This window comes from Pseudophryne corroboree, chromosome 2 (genome assembly GCF_028390025.1).
Source record: "Pseudophryne corroboree isolate aPseCor3 chromosome 2, aPseCor3.hap2, whole genome shotgun sequence".
Lineage (NCBI taxonomy): Eukaryota > Metazoa > Chordata > Amphibia > Anura > Myobatrachidae > Pseudophryne > Pseudophryne corroboree.
Window position 1 is genome coordinate 55,514,243 of NC_086445.1, and position 16,327 is coordinate 55,530,569.

A 16,327-nucleotide genomic window follows, 5' to 3' on the forward strand; every position below is an offset into this window, starting at 1 on the left:
CCTCTTCATTGGCTGTAACTGAACCATCACTGCAGAACCGCTTTCTGTAACAAACACTTCCTGTATATCAAAACACTTCCTGTATGACATACAGCATACAACTACAATCAGGGCTCTATCTCATACCTCCTGGTGGGGGCAGCCAGGTTGGCTATGTGGGGCGCATTGTCCCCCACTCTCCTAATACACAATGTCGCAGTTACTGGTATTGTGAAGATGAGGCATGTCCTTGATGAGTAAATTTGGTTTGTCATTGGCCAACCGGACTGACCGATTCACATGGGGAGCAGTGGGTGTGTAGGGGTGGTCTCAAGGTGACTTGGCCACTCTCTGTGTGCCACCCGAAATTCGGGAGCCTCCTGGTCTTTCTTTGAGAGTAGGCAAGTATGACCCTGTCTGCATGGAGTTTTTATGTTGTCGCCATGATTTCACTTATTCCAGCCATGCTCCTGATTGACCCAAGCTTTTTTTTGCTATTCTGCCTGCTGTTCCCCTGAACTCAGTTTGTTTATGATTATTCTGCCCGCTGTTTGCCCACCCTACATTGTTTATGGGCTACTCTCTCTTGCCGACAGTCTTGGACATTGGTAATATGCTGTTTTGCTTCGTAGCTGCCTGTCCTGACCGTTTGCTTGTTTTACCTTGTTGTTAGCCACCTATCCTGAACGTTTGCTTGTTTCACCTTGTTGTTAGCCACCTATCCTGAACGTTTGCTTGTTTCACCTTGTTGTTAGCCAACTGTCCTGACCATTTGCTTGTTTCACCTTGTTGTTAGCCACCTGTCCTGACCGTTTGCTTGTTTCACCTTGTTGTTAGCCATCTGTCCTTACTATTTGCTTGTTTCATCTTGTTATTAGCCGCCTGTCCTCAACATTTACTTGTTTCACCTTGCTGTTAGCTGTCTGTCTCTGACCTCTGTTCCATTGCTGACTTTCCATTGGGCTGTTATTTGGTTTCACCGAAGAGACTTCTTTATCAGTAAATTCTGTTCTGTTTTATGTGATATTGTCAGGTGCCCCCTCCTCTCTGTAGTGCAGTAGACCTGCGCCATTGTTCCCGTAGACTTATCTACTGCGCATGCACAAATCTTTGGGAAAATGGCCACCACACCATTTTCTTGGTAATTTCTGCTGCTGCACATTAAGTCCTGTGGGCAACAGAAGCTAGTAAAAAACAAAATGATTCTGAAAAACATAAACTGTTTGGGGTCCTGAGGTCTGAGTTTGAGAACTCAAAAGGCGCCACTGTCACTCGCAAACGCAGCTGCAAACAGCAGTGTGTAAGGGGTCTTTGGAATTAGGTTTACCATCACACCCAACCCCCATACCGCTTTACATGCTTTTGCTGCATTTAAAGACACTGATGAAACGGCATCATTTTTAATGCCAGTGGGTAACTGGCTTTAATGTAATAAAATACACATACAAAGCAGTTAAATCCCTAGGCTCAGCTATATAATTCAATTATACCACAATAAACATGATACAATAATAACAACAACAGATATTGCTACTCAAATGTAATTGTATCACAAAATATCATGCAGACATCAAATAAAGTAATCGTTATTTCCAGCAATCATCAACGGTCAATAGACTACAAGCTGTGCAAATGACAGAATAGAGTTCTAATTTTCTTCTGGGAGCAGTAGTGCTTCAGGTAATTAAAGGCAAAGAAAGTGTCTCAGGGAAGCAGGTTACCGTGTGCATAATATTGTTCTCTCTCTCAGCAAGCAATGCATTGATCTGCAGGGTAAAATACTGTACAATAATACAAACTATTAATCAGTGTATGACTGTGTGCCGTAAGTTCTCCAGAAGGTGGGGAATCATTGTTAAAGTGGCAAAGATTTAAAAGGCAAAACCAGGTAGGTTTTTTCTTTTAAATTGTTGACGTTTTAAAAATATGGGTTAACTCACTGGAATTATGCCTGTGCTTTTATCTCACAGGATATTAAAAAAAAGGGCCTATTTCTGCGCCCCCTGCTCACCCAGGGCGGGATGTACTAAGAGCAGAAATGCGGCCAAAACGCAGGAAAAAGTTGTGGCCGCTTTCCTGTATGTACCAAGCTTGGACCTGGTGGGTAACGCCATGTTTAGATGGTGTTACCCCATAGAGGCCTATGGGCTTCTTTTCACGTTGTCGCTGAGAGGTATAATTGGATCCCTTCCCAGCACCTCCCGGAGCACATGCGCAGAAGGACTTCAGTGTCCTAAACCCGGAATACCTTCTATCGCAAAGGACATCTCTTATCGGGAGAGCTGTCCTTTGTGATTTCAGTCACATTTCTAGGTACATACTGGCCCTATTAACGCCGGTATATACCCAATAAGTGGTGGGATGCATCGTGTTGTGGATGCAATGCTTAGTACATCCCGCCCCCAGTAACTGGGCTCTAACTTCCTGGGGTGTTCTTTGTCTCTCTTATGGGGTGCCTTAAGCTGTTCTTAAATGCCGGCTCTGTTCAACTTCCTTCTGTCCTCGATGCTTCTCTTCCTTTTCCCTCACTCCCACCTGCCCCCTTCTTCAGTCACTCTTGCTTGCCTAGGAGGCCTGAGTCCTGGGAAAAAGTGCTGACTGGAGAAGTGGCACCAGTACACTGATTTACATCAGAACTACAGCAAACTCCAGCATTAGGTACAATAAGGGTGTCTTTTTCAGTGTCCGGCGGCCTCAGCTGTGGCCTCCAAGTCCCAGCCCTAGGCCGCAGCCTGATCAGACTATTGGTTATAGGTGCTGGCTCACTGAATGACAGGGCATATCCACCCCCAGACTGGCCACGTCCCCTTTAAGTACAAAGCCCCAGAGAGGCTACATAGGTCAAAACGTTACTGTGCTAAAAGGGTGAATAAAACAAATTCCAAGATATGTATAGCAAAGCTCAAAGGCTTATCAATCCCATCCAGAGGTAAGTGTCCTTAAAAAAACACACTGTTCCAACGCGTTTCTTCCTCTCGGGACTTCATCTGGGGAGATATGTTAGTTCAGCCATTCCTATATTTAAACCCTTTTCAATTCATACAAGATTACAAGATTGGATAGTTAGCATATGGCGTAAGTGTGATGCACTATTGCTTCATTTCCATTTCCTCCGGAAGTATAACGTGCACGTCCTCTGGCGGACGGAGAGGTAATTCAGGAGACGGAACAGACCTTACACGATAATTATACAGATGTAGCGCTCAAACACAACTTTAATACAGATCTACATACAGTAATAGTAATGTGTACTATAATACATACATATTTTCCACGGGGAGTTTAATTTGGAGATAATTTTATCCTGTATTTGAAAGCAGATTGTGCGCCAATCCTTTCTCCATCTGCCTGTACTAACTTGAGAAAACGAGTAGAAAAAAATAAGAATTTACTCACCGGTAATTCTATTTCTCGTAGTCCGTAGTGGATGCTGGGGACTCCGTCAGGACCATGGGGAATAGCGGCTCCGCAGGAGACAGGGCACAAAATTTAAAAGTTTGACCACTAGGTGGTGTGTACTGGCTCCTCCCCCTATGACCCTCCTCCAAGCCTCAGTTAGGATACTGTGCCCGGACGAGCGTACACAATAAGGAAGGATTTTGAATCCCGGGTAAGACTCATACCAGCCACACCAATCACACCGTACAACTTGTGATCTGAACCCAGTTAACAGTATGATAACGTAGGAGCTTCTGAAAAGATGGCTCACAACAATAAACAACCCGATTTTTTTGTAACAATAACTATGTACAAGTATTGCAGACAATCCGCACTTGGGATGGGCGCCCAGCATCCACTACGGACTACGAGAAATAGAATTACCGGTGAGTAAATTCTTATTTTCTCTGACGTCCTAGTGGATGCTGGGGACTCCGTCAGGACCATGGGGATTATACCAAAGCTCCCAAACGGGCGGGAGAGTGCGGATGACTCTGCAGCACCGAATGAGAGAACTCCAGGTCCTCCTTAGCCAGGGTATCAAATTTGTAGAATTTTACAAACGTGTTCTCCCCTGACCACGTAGCTGCTCGGCAGAGTTGTAATGCCGAGAGCCCTCGGGCAGCCGCCCAAGATGAGCCCACCTTCCTTGTGGAGTGGGCATTGACAGATTTAGGCTGTGGCAGGCCTGCCACAGAATGTGCCAGTTGAATTGTGCTACAAATCCAACGAGCAATCGTCTGCTTAGAAGCAGGAGCACCCAGCTTGTTGGGTGCATACAGTATAAACAGCGAGTCAGATTTTCTGACTCCAGCCGTCCTTGAAATATATATTTTCAATGCTCTGACAACGTCCAGCAACTTGGAATCCTCCAAATCGCTAGTAGCCGCAGGCACCACAATAGGCTGGTTCAGGTGAAACGCTGATACCACCTTAGGCAGAAAATGAGGACGCGTCCTCAATTCTGCCCTGTCCGAATGGAAAATCAGATATGGGCTTTTATACGATAAAGCCGCCAATTTCGACACTCTCCTGGCTGAAGCCAGGGCCAGTAGCATGGTTACTTTCCATGTAAGATATTTCAAATCTACCGATTTGAGTGGCTCAAACCAATGGGATTTGAGAAAATCCAAAACTACATTGAGATCCCACGGTGCCACTGGGGGCACAACCGGGGGCTGTATATGTAGTACTCCTTTTACAAAAGTCTGGACTTCAGGAACTGAAGCCAATTCTTTCTGGAAGAAAATCGACAGGGCCGAAATTTGAACCTTAATGGACCCTAATTTGAGGCCCATAGATAATCCTGTTTGCAGGAAATGTAGGAATCGACCCAGTTGAAATTCCTCTGTCGGGGCCTTCCTGGCCTCACACCATGCAACATATTTTCTCCAAATGCGGTGATAATGTTGTGCAGTCACCTCCTTCCTGGCTTTGACCAGGGTAGGGATGACCTCCTCCGGAATGCCTTTTTCCCTTAGGATCCGGCGTTCAACCGCCATGCCGTCAAACGAGGCCGCGGTAAGTCTTGGAATAGACACGGTCCCTGCTGAAGCAGATCCCTTCTTAGAGGTAGAGGCCACGGATCTTCCGTGAGCATCTCCTGAAGTTCCGGGTACCAAGTCCTTCTTGGCCAGTCCGGAGCCACTAGTATCGTTCTTACTCCCCTTTGCCGTATAATTCTCAGTACCTTGGGTATGAGAGGCAGAGGAGGAAACACATACACTGACTGGTACACCCATGGTGTTACCAGAGCGTCCACAGCTATTGCCTGAGGGTCTCTTGACCTGGCGCAATACCTGTCCAGTTTTTTGTTGAGGCGGGACGCCATCATGTCCACCATTGGTCTTTCCCAATGGACTACAATCATGTGGAAGACTTCTGGATGAAGTCCCCACTCTCCCGGGTGAAGATCGTGTCTACTGAGGAAGACTGCTTCCCAGTTGTCCACTCCCGGGATGAACACTGCTGACAGTGCTATCACATGATTTTCCGCCCAGCGAAGAATCCTTGCAGCCTCTGCCATTGCCCTCCTGCTTCTTGTGCCGCCCTGTCTGTTTACGTGGGCGACTGCCGTGATGTTGTCCGACTGGATCAACACCGGCTGACCCTGAAGCAGAGGGTTTGCCAGGCTTAGAGCATTGTAGATTGCTCTTAGTTCCAGTATATTTATGTGAAGAGACGTTTCCAGGCTTGACCACACGCCCTGGAAGTTTCTTCCTTGTGTGACCGCTCCCCAGCCTCTCAGGCTGGCATCTGTGGTCACTAGGACCCAGTTCTGTATGCCGAATCTGCGGCCCTCTAACAGATGAGCACTCTGCAACCACCATAGCAGAGAGACCCTTTTTTCCAGGACTCTTGTGCATTGATGCACAGACACTGTCCCTGGTTTTAGGAGGTTCCTGACTAGGTCGGATAACTCCCTGGCTTTCTCCTCCGGAAGAAATACCTTTTTCTGAACAGTGTCCAGAATCATCCCTAGGAACAGCAGACGTGTCGTTGGGATCTGTTGGGATTTTGGAAAATTCAGAATCCACCCGTGCTGTTGGAGCACTACTTGAGTTAGTGCTACTCCGACCTCCAGCTGTTCTCTGGATCTTGCCCTTATCAGGAGATCGTCCGAGTAAGGGATAATTAATACGCCTTCTCTTCGAAGAAGGATCATCATTTCGGCCATTACCTTGGTAAAGACCCTGGGTGCCATGGACAATCCAAACGGCAGCGTCTGAAACTGATAATGACAGTTTTGTACCACGAACCTGAGGTACCCTTGGTGTGAAGGGCAAATTGGGACATGAAGGTAAGCATCCTTGATGTCCATGGACATCATAAAATCCCCTTCTTCCAGATTCGCTATCACTGCTCTGAGTGATTCCATCTTGAACTTGAATTTTTGTATGTACAGGTTCAGAGATTTCAGATTTAGAATAGGTCTTACCGAGCCGTCCGGCTTCGGTACCACAATAGCGTGGAGTAATACCCCTTTCCCTGTTGTAGAAGGGGTACCTTGATTATCACCTGCTGAGAATACAGCTTGTGAATGGCTTCCAATACCGTCGCCCTGTCTGAGGGAGACGTTGGCAAAGCAGACTTTAGGAACCGGCGAGGGGGAGACTTCTCGAATTCCAACCTGTAACCCTGAGATACTACCTGCAGGATCCAGGGGTCCACCTGCGAGTGAGCCCACTGTGCGCTGAAATTCTTGAGGCGACCCCCCACCGCCCCTGAGTCCGCTTGTAAGGTCCCAGCGTCATGCTGAGGCCTTTGCAGAAGCCGGGGAGGACTTCTGCTCCTGGGAAGGGGCTGCTTGCTGCAGTCTCTTACCCTTTCCTTTGCCTCGGGGCAAATATGAATGTCCTTTTGCTCGCTTGTTCTTATAGGAACGAAAGGACTGCGGCTGAAAAGACTGCGTCTTTTTCTGCTGGGAGGGGACTTGAGGTAAAAAGGTGGACTTCCCGGCTGTTGCCGTGGCTACCAAAACCGATAGACCGACCCCAAATAATTCCTCCCCTTTATACGGCAATACTTCCATATGCCGTTTGGAATCCGCATCGCCTGACCACTGTCGTGTCCATAGACTTCTTCTGGCAGATATGGACATCGCACTTACTCTTGATGCCAGAGTGCAGATATCCCTCTGTGCATCTCGCATATAAAGGAATGCATCCTTTAATTGCTCTATAGTCAATAAAATACTGTCCCTATCCAGGGTATCAATATTTTCAGTCAGGGAATCCGACCAAGCCACTCCAGCACTGCACATCCAGGCTGAGGCGATTGCTGGTCGCAGTATAACACCAGTATGTGTGTATATACTTTTTAGAGTATTTTCCAGCCTCCTATCAGCTGGATCCTTGAGGGCGGCCGTATCAGGAGACGGTAACGCCACTTGTTTGGATAAACGTGTGAGCGCCTTGTCCACCCTAGGGGGTGTTTCCCAGCGCGCCCTAACCTCTGGCGGGAAAGGGTATAACGCCAATAACTTCTTTGAAATTAGCAGTTTTTTATCAGGGGTAACCCACGCTTCATCACACACGTCATTCAATTCCTCTGATTCAGGAAAAACTACAGGTAGTTTTTTCAGACCCCACATAATACCCCTTTTTGTGGTACTTGCAGTATCAGAGATATGCAAAGCCTCCTTCATTGCCGTGATCATATAACGTGTGGCCCTACTGGAAAATACGTTCGTTTCTTCACCGTCGACACTAGATTCAGTGTCCGTGTCTGGGTCTGTGTCGACCGACTGAGGCAAAGGGCGTTTTACAGCCCCTGACGGTGTTTGAGACGCCTGTACAGGTACTAACTGTTTTGCCGGTCGTCTCATGTCGTCAACCGACTTTTGCAGCGTGCTGACATTATCACGTAATTCCATAAACAAAGCCATCCATTCCGGTGTCGACTCCCTAGGGGGTGACATCACCATTACCGGCAATTGCTCCGCCTCCACACCAACATCGTCCTCATACATGTCGACACACACGTACCGACACACAGGGAATGCTCTGATAGAAGACAGGACCCCACTAGCCCTTTGGGGAGACAGAGGGAGAGTTTGCCAGCACACACCAAAGCGCTATAATTATATAGGAACAACCTTATATAAGTGTTGTTTCCTTATAGCTGCTTAAATATATATAATATCGCCAAAAAATGCCCCCCCTCTCTGTTTTTTACCCTGTTTCTGTAGTGCAGTGCAGGGGAGAGCCTGGGAGCCTTCCTAGCAGCGGAGCTGTGTAGGAAAATGGCGCTGTGTGCTGAGGAGATAGGCCCCGCCCCCTATTCCGGCGGGCTCTTCTCCCGGTTTTTCTGAGACCTGGCAGGGGTGAAATACATCCATATAGCCTCATGGACTATATGTGATGTATTCTTTTTAGCCAGAAAGGTATTAACATTGCTGCCCAGGGCGCCCCCCCCCAGCGCCCTGCACCCTCAGTGACCGCCGGTGTGAAGTGTGCCTGAGCGCAATGGCGCACAGCTGCAGTGCTGTGCGCTACCTCATGAAGACTGAAAAGCCTTCAGCCGCCGGTTTCTGGACCTCTTCTTACTTCGGCATCTGCAAGGGGGTCGGCGGCGCGGCTCCGGTGACCCATCCAGGCTGTACCTGTGATCGTCCCTCTGGAGCTAGTGTCCAGTAGCCTAAGAAGCAAATCCATCCTGCACGCAGGTGAGTTCACTTCTTCTCCCCTAGGTCCCTCGTTGCAGTGAGCCTGTTGCCAGCAAGTCTCACTGAAAATAATAAAACTATCAAAACTTTTACTCTTAGCAGCTCTTTATGAGAGCCACCTAGATTGCACCCTGCTCGGACGGGCACAAAAACCTAACTGAGGCTTGGAGGAGGGTCATAGGGGGAGGAGCCAGTACACACCACCTAGTGGTCAAACTTTTAAATTTTGTGCCCTGTCTCCTGCGGAGCCGCTATTCCCCATGGTCCTGACGGAGTCCCCAGCATCCACTAGGACGTCAGAGAAATATAGTAGCCCATTTATAGTTCAAATGAAAAAAATAAATCTATTACGTTATAAATGTAATCACTATAATTTTTTTGTGCGACAATCGGAGAACGAGGCGGGCTAGTGTGCTTTGGTCAAACACGTATGGAAATGGAAGGCTTACCTCACACCTGAATTCATTACGTCGTATTTTTCTGCAGACAAAAGGTAAAAAAAACTCAGTGAGACATCAAACGTCCTGATTATTTATCACCACTGGGTGCTAACGTGTCACCCTGGAAGAGTTGATGATATATTCTTAACATGTACTGAGGAAAATATTCATTATAGTGCTACGGTTACAACGTCTTGCTGGAATTGGCAGCAGTAATGAACTGCACTACTTGTTGCTCTTTCCAGTTCGTCTGATAGCTGTAGAGTCATTTTCAATTAATATAACCAAGAACCTGACGCTTGCCTTAAAGTAAAATTACTTTTTCCTAAGAAATAAAAACTCCCATTTCTGAATAAATCGAGGTATTTGTGAGTTTGATGAATGCATGTTACAAAAGATATTGCGGGATGGTATCGGAATCGTGTCGATTGGGATGTCGGCAGTTATAATACCAATAGCGGCATCTTGACGCTCAGGATCCCGACTCCTAGTAGGAAAGTGTTTTATCCCTAACCCCCAAACCGTAGACCTCCTTTTCCGCAGCCTGACCCTAACCCCCCTCCCCCGCAACCTAAGCCTAACCCATTCCGGTGGGTCCTAACGCTAACCACCTGTTCCCGCAGCCTAACTCTACTCTCTTAAGGATTGCCTAAACCTAAGTCCCCTCCCCGCAGCCTAACCCTAAACCCCCCCCCCCCACACACACACACACACAGCCTAACCCTCCCTGCTGAGCATAAACCAACCCCCGCCTCCCACTCCCCACCGCCCAGCGGCTTACCTCTTGTTCGGGATCCTGGCAGTCGTGATTCTGTCTCTGTAATAGTGATCCATGTTGGGATCCCGGTGCCGACATTCTGAGCAGTGTCAGGATTCTTGTGTCGGTATTTCAACTACTGGGATCCCAACCAGATCCCGATATTGCTTACGTTATGGCAAAATACAGAAAGTAACTAGTAAGGTGGGCTACTGAAGCATAATTGTATAAGACAATGGGGTTATGTAATGTAGCTTATTATAGTCCGGTCATTTAATATAGCGCAATGAGTATAAATTTGCTTACAGTGCATCTCTGAATCAGATGTGTGCTCTCTTTACTCAGTCGGTACTAGAGAAAGGACAGGGTCTGATTGGCTGCGGATGCATCCAGCGACTTTTAGCAAACTGTGCATGTGCGGCACCGTGCTTAGACGTACATACGCACCTTGATGGAGGCTATGGGCCTAATTCAGACCTGAACGCTGCTGTGCGTTTTCGCACAGTGGGCGATCAGGTCTGAACTGAGCGTGTGCCGCAGTGTGTTGGCGCATGTCAGAGATGCGATCGGCATCTCTGCCCAGCGATCGCCTCTGCCTGATTGACAGGCAGAGGCATTCGCTGGGCGGGAGGGGGCGGGCCGGCGGCGTTGGTCCACTGTTTTGGGGCTGCGGTCCGGGCAATGCAGGCGTGCCCGGACCGTGCATGGGGCAGACCACAGCGGCTGTGTGACGTCACACGCAGCCGCTGTGACCCAGAGAGTGACAAGTAGCTCCCTGCCAGCACGCAGGAGCTGCGCTGGCAGGGAGCTACTCTTCAGGTACAAAAGCAACGCCGCCGTACAATGCTTTTGTACTTGTGCGGAGGGGGAGGGCCAGACATGCGGGGCGGACTAGCCCTGTGCTGGGCGTCCCCCCCCCGCATGTCAGGGTGGCCGATCGTAGCCGTACAAAATTTTGCACGGCTACAATCAGGCCTGAATTAGGGGATCCGGTCTGAAGATTGACAGTGCCTAGGTCGCCAATATTTAGGTCAACCACTATAGGTCAAGTCACTAGGTCGACAGGGTTTGAAGGTCAACAGGGTTTCTAGGTCGACATGTTCTAGGTCGACAGGTCAAAAGGTCGACATGAGTTTTTCATGTTTTTTTGGTGTCGTTTTCTCCGTACAGTGACCGGGAAGCCCAATTAGTGCACCGTGTCCCCTCGCATGGCTCGCCATGCTTTGGGCAAGGTTACTATTCCCAATCGTAGTCCGCGTGGATCCTTAAGTATGAAAAAGTTCAAAAAAAGAAAAAAATTAAAACATGTCGACCTATAGTGGTCGACCTAAACATTGTCGACCTAGACACGGTCGATCTAATGATCCACACCCCTGAATTAGGCCCCATGTGCGTAGCCGGTTGTCTCAGTGGAGTGAGCAACTGGGCGGTTCATTTGCATGGGGGCGTCTCTAGCACCCGGTATGGGACTGCTGTAATATAATACATTACTGATGCGTGTACAGTACCTTCTATTAATGTCTGTATAAGAGATGTCCTGTCTTCTTCTTTCCCGTCCCCAAATGTTGCCTGGACCCTTTGCGTTTATGCGGAGGTGTCCTGGGAGTTTACAGCACCGGTATGCGAGCACTAATACCTCCCTATCCCCTGGGCTGGCAATCAGATTAAAGCTGCATCCAATCCCGGACTCTTTTTTCTTCTACAGTGTGAGCGACAGATACAGTATAAATTAAGCCGGTGAAATGGAATTCATGAACTAGATTCAAAGCCAAAGATTTCTGTCACCGTACGGTTGTGACAAGGGGCCTCTAAGTCTAGAAAAGCTCAGATATTGGACAGTCTCCAGATCGTATAGCCAGAAACTGATAACACATACCGTATACTGTATATATAATTCCCGGCTGTCAAGGATCCATCTGAATTTAAGATTCAAAACAATCTCCCTGAAACATCCATTCATGTTTAAATGTGATTTGGAACGAACACAGGAGCATGCGAAAACTCTCTGCAAGATGGAGATTTGTCAGGGCTTCAGATATTTATTTCTTGAGGACGCTAACGATAGGGGTCTGTTGTGTGGGAGCTTTTCTGTTTCAGACCGTATTCCCAATCCTCTTAAACATCTTATGTGTTATAGCTGATCTAAGTGCACATCAATTGCATTCGTACACACCGCTCTCTACTATTTATTTTCACTATGAAATAGCTGCCATCAATATTGCAGAGGTTACTCTCTCCATGCTTAATACACCACTGGTCCTGCATGATACAGCTGTTGTGTATACATCGTGCATAAATCAAGAAACCTGTGACCGCTGAGCGGAGGAAACAACAGTACCTAGTAATAAGATGAACCAGTAACCCCCCACCCCCCACCCATGGGTGCCTGCAAGACCGGATTAACAATGGCGCTGATGGAGCTTCAGCTCCAGGCTCACCATCAAAATAGGCCCACTGCATCTATACACTACTCTGCTGCTACAGACAGCGTTTTTTTCTACTACTGCAGCAGCCTGCCAGAAGGCCCCGCGCCCTCCAGCTGCAGCTACCTGATCCCGACTGCCACCAGCACGTATAGTTTACCTATGACGGCACTGTAGTGGAAGGCAGGCTTCCCAAGCCTTCCCTGCGCCTCTTCCGCATGGTGCGTGTGTGACATCACGAACGTGCCGCCTGCCGCCCGCACCGCACTTGAAGTAACCTGGCCGGAGGCTATGTGACTCTAGACTCCACTGGCCACAGACTCCATGGGCCCAGCAGTGTCAGGGTCTCTAATCCTCCTTCCCTGCTGGCTGCTTACCGTGCCTGGATTATATTTCATAGTCATTTCCTGCTGGGAAAGTGTTAATATGTTGCAGAAAGAGGTGACACAACTGGGTCACATCTGCACAGTACGTCACCTTGATAAATGGCACCCTTATTTGGTTATTTATCTTGTGTACAGTAAATTGAGTGTCCGATGCAAAGAGCCGTCCAGGATTGTACAGCAAGAGAGAGCTTTCATCGATTATCATCTTCATTGCCGTGGCTAATGAAATTCCAAGAAAGGATCTCGGTTGTTTGTGAGCTCAGAACACGGCCAACCTACCGTATAAAAAATACACGCCACGCATGATAAAAGCAACAAATCAACAACTGATTCCAGACTCTTAAACAATATTTTGCTATTGTTATTTTAATAATAGCATTAACTTAGATTTTTGTGTGCGTGGGATCCTATCTTGCACCTGGGTTTGGGTCGACAGTCATTAGGTCGACCACTATTGGTCGACAGTGACTAGGTCAACTTATGAAATAGGTCGACGCGGTCATTAGATTGACATGGATAAGGACGACGTGGAAAAAGGTCGACATGAGTTTTTGTAAGGGGGTTTGGCGTCGTTTTCTTCATAAAGTGACCGGAAACCCCAATTAGTGCACCATGTCCCCTTGCATCGGGAGAGGTGCCTCGCTCTGCTACCGTTGAGCTCGGCAATCGCCAATCGTAGTCCACGTGGATCGGAAAGTATGAAAAAAGTGAAAAAGTGATGTCGACCTTTTCATGTGTCGACCTCTGACATATCGACCCAGTGACCATGTCAACCTAATGCAGGTCAAACAATAGTGGGAGACCTAATGAGTGTCAACCTAACTGTTGTCACCCTAAAGACCGGATACCCTCGCACCTCAGGGTGTTTTCCCATTTAATATTAATATAGGTTATTCAGTGCTTTAGGTAGCATTACAATTAGGGGGCATAGTCAGATACCATATACAGGTGGGCCAGAGACCCCCATCCAGGCTCTGAGCACGTGACTGGATGACCTCGTGGTTAGGGGGGACCGATTCCTTCTTTCTAGCTTCAAACTGTAAATCATTTTACCATCAGACTGTTTCTGTCCTTGACACATGTTTTACATTACACACCCTAAAATATTAAGCTCATAAATCCTCCTGAATATTATAAGACGCTCAGGATGCAATATATGTTTCTGTATTTCCCTGCATATAGAAATATGAGATTTATATATTGGGAACGTATACCACAAGTAATAAAGCCAATAGATTTCATCTCTGGTGTAGGCTGCCAACCAACTAGAACTGCGTATCTATTATTCATAGGCATTCATTATATATTGATATACATTATAAAAAATGGTTATGTTTAGGGAGAGGGGATGCATGAGAAGAGCGGAATAACACAGTAGCTGCTATTTTTAGAGAAACGCGACAGTAACCTTGGACTTTGAGAAATCATGAATTTTGTCCCGCGTTTAGCAGGCTAGGAGTTTTACGTTCTGGCCCAGTTCTTAGGTCCTCCCTAAGGGAAATGTGGGGGCCAGGCATAAAAAAAAGAGGTAAGTATACATGTTGTCACGCCAGGGTGAACTGAGGTGCTGACAAAAATGGTGTCGCTGCCAGGAACCCTTCATACTAGCATCAACAAATGGGCAGGAGAGAGCCCATGAAGTTGTGTCATCACAGTACATCCTCACTGACTTTGCAGACCAGTATGCACCTATTTTTAGAATAGTCCATCGATGCTCTAACCATCAATGGTCAATGGTTTCCAGAAAACATAAATGGTCGAACCCTTTGCGCACAGCAGAAAGTGATAAACATTTTGTCATTGACCCTTGATGGTAAACTTATTGATCATGGTCTGCACACCATTGACGGGTACTATCCATGGTGGCTGATGGTCAACTGTAGCCCATCTGGGAGCATAGCCTGCTCTACGGTGAGTCTGTGAGACCTCACAACAATCTGAAGGTCTCCCGGACATTCTGGGGGATTAGGAAGATCTATTGTCCACACGGAATTGGATACAATTATTAGCTACAATTTATCTAAACAGTAATTACAATATAAACAGATCTGGTTGGTCTATCCTATGGACTGGTGGAGGACAACCCTTGTAATGCAAAGGGTTTTTCACTAGGGTATATACTGAAACTGGGGTACATTATAGAACTATTTTATACTTTATCAAAAGGACCTTATACTGTATTGGTACCCAACGTTGTCAAGTGGGAAATCATGGTAAGTGAAGCTATGGCGGAATCTTTATAATGTGCCCACTCCCTTTTTCTGTTGGTAACTTGCCATTTAATGGATGTATAGTGGGACTACAGTATCTTGAGAATATCAAATGTATTGAGATTTGCAACTGATTTAATTCACGTTATGCTAAGGGGAAAAAAACAGAATGATTACACACTTTCTAAAGGACATATTCAAATTATTCAATGATGTTTTTGTCTCATTGCATTTTCTGAAGCATAAATAGTCATATAATTACTTTCTAACTAATTTCATTGATGTTTTTGTGTTTTCATAGATGTCCCTCTGATAATTCGGCATATAAGGCGTCTTTGGTTGGATTCCAAGTTCACTCAAAGTAAATGAAAACTTTGGAAATCTTCCCTGACTTTTCCCAAGGCAATGTAAGTTACTGCTGGTCCTAAAATGATTTTCTTTTTGTTCCTGTGTGATGCTATATGCGGGATTTGGAAGCGGTTTATAACGGCTACGCCTGATTGCTTTTTCAGTTACTGTGTCTTTGCTTTACAAGAAATGTCATTGCATTTGTGCAGAACACGGTGCTGAGAGTAAACCCTGTCTGTTGTGTTACCAGGCGCTCTGTCTATATTGCAAGGAAGATATAAATTAACTTGCACTTCCTCTGATATTTTGGCGAGTTGTCTGTGATGCGGACATCTGTAGAAGATCAGAATTTGTGTTGTTCTTGGATATTAATTTAGATGAGGAAAAAAAGGTTTAGATAGAAATTGTATGTATTCTATTTTATTTAACGGACTTGTTGCGGAATAATCTATCAAGGTGTCATGTTGAGAAAGAGTTAGAGACACAACTGCATTTTTGGTGAAAAGATTAAAGCAGTGCTTCATATGACCTCTGGGGATATGTATCAAACCTTGGAGAGAGATAAAGTATCAGCCAATCAGCTCCTAACTGCCCTGTTACAGGCTGGATTTGAGGAAAAAATGGGAGCCGTTTAGTTAGAACCAGTGTATCTCTCTCCACGGTTTGATACAACTCACCCGAGGGTGCTGGTATTCCAATTTTGACTCTGATGGGGCATTTATGCAAATGTTAATGAGGAACTTTGTTTACTGTACATGGAATAACTGTAAATCGTGGGTTTTAAAAAAAGTGACTGATCAAAAACATTTTTGTTAAGTAAACAGAATGATAATTATGTTTTTCAAAATTTGACCTTACGATGGTTTCTTGAATTTGTCCGCTAAACATAAAACCATTTTTAGTATCTAGACTTTAGAGGGCGGTGATCTAGAGCTGCATTCATCAGGCAGACACAAATGATTGTATTTTGTTGTGTGGACTGTACCAGCTATCCCATGTGTTTAACTAAAGTGACTGACAGAAGCGCTGGGAACAAGGGTGTAGCTACCATAGGTGCAGGGAGTGCAGCTGCTATGGGGCCCAGAGCTGAGAGGGCCCATCTTCCCTGTCACAGTTACATGTGTTATATACAAGGGTGTAGCTACCATAGGTGCAGGGAGTGCAGCTGCTATGGGGCCC

The 16,327-nt window shown here is 46.5% G+C and overlaps 1 protein-coding gene across 6 annotated transcripts in view; it reads left to right on the top strand.

Annotated features, from left to right (window-relative positions):
* Nucleotides 1–16,327, top strand: part of TENM4 (teneurin transmembrane protein 4) — a 1,727,786-nt gene that overhangs the window by 574,624 nt on the left and 1,136,835 nt on the right. For all 6 annotated transcript variants that reach the window (XM_063951320.1, XM_063951326.1, XM_063951322.1 and 3 more), the window contains exon 3: nt 15,102–15,207. The gene's annotated coding sequence lies outside the window, so the exon portion shown is untranslated. The remainder of the gene's footprint in view (nt 1–15,101; nt 15,208–16,327) is intronic.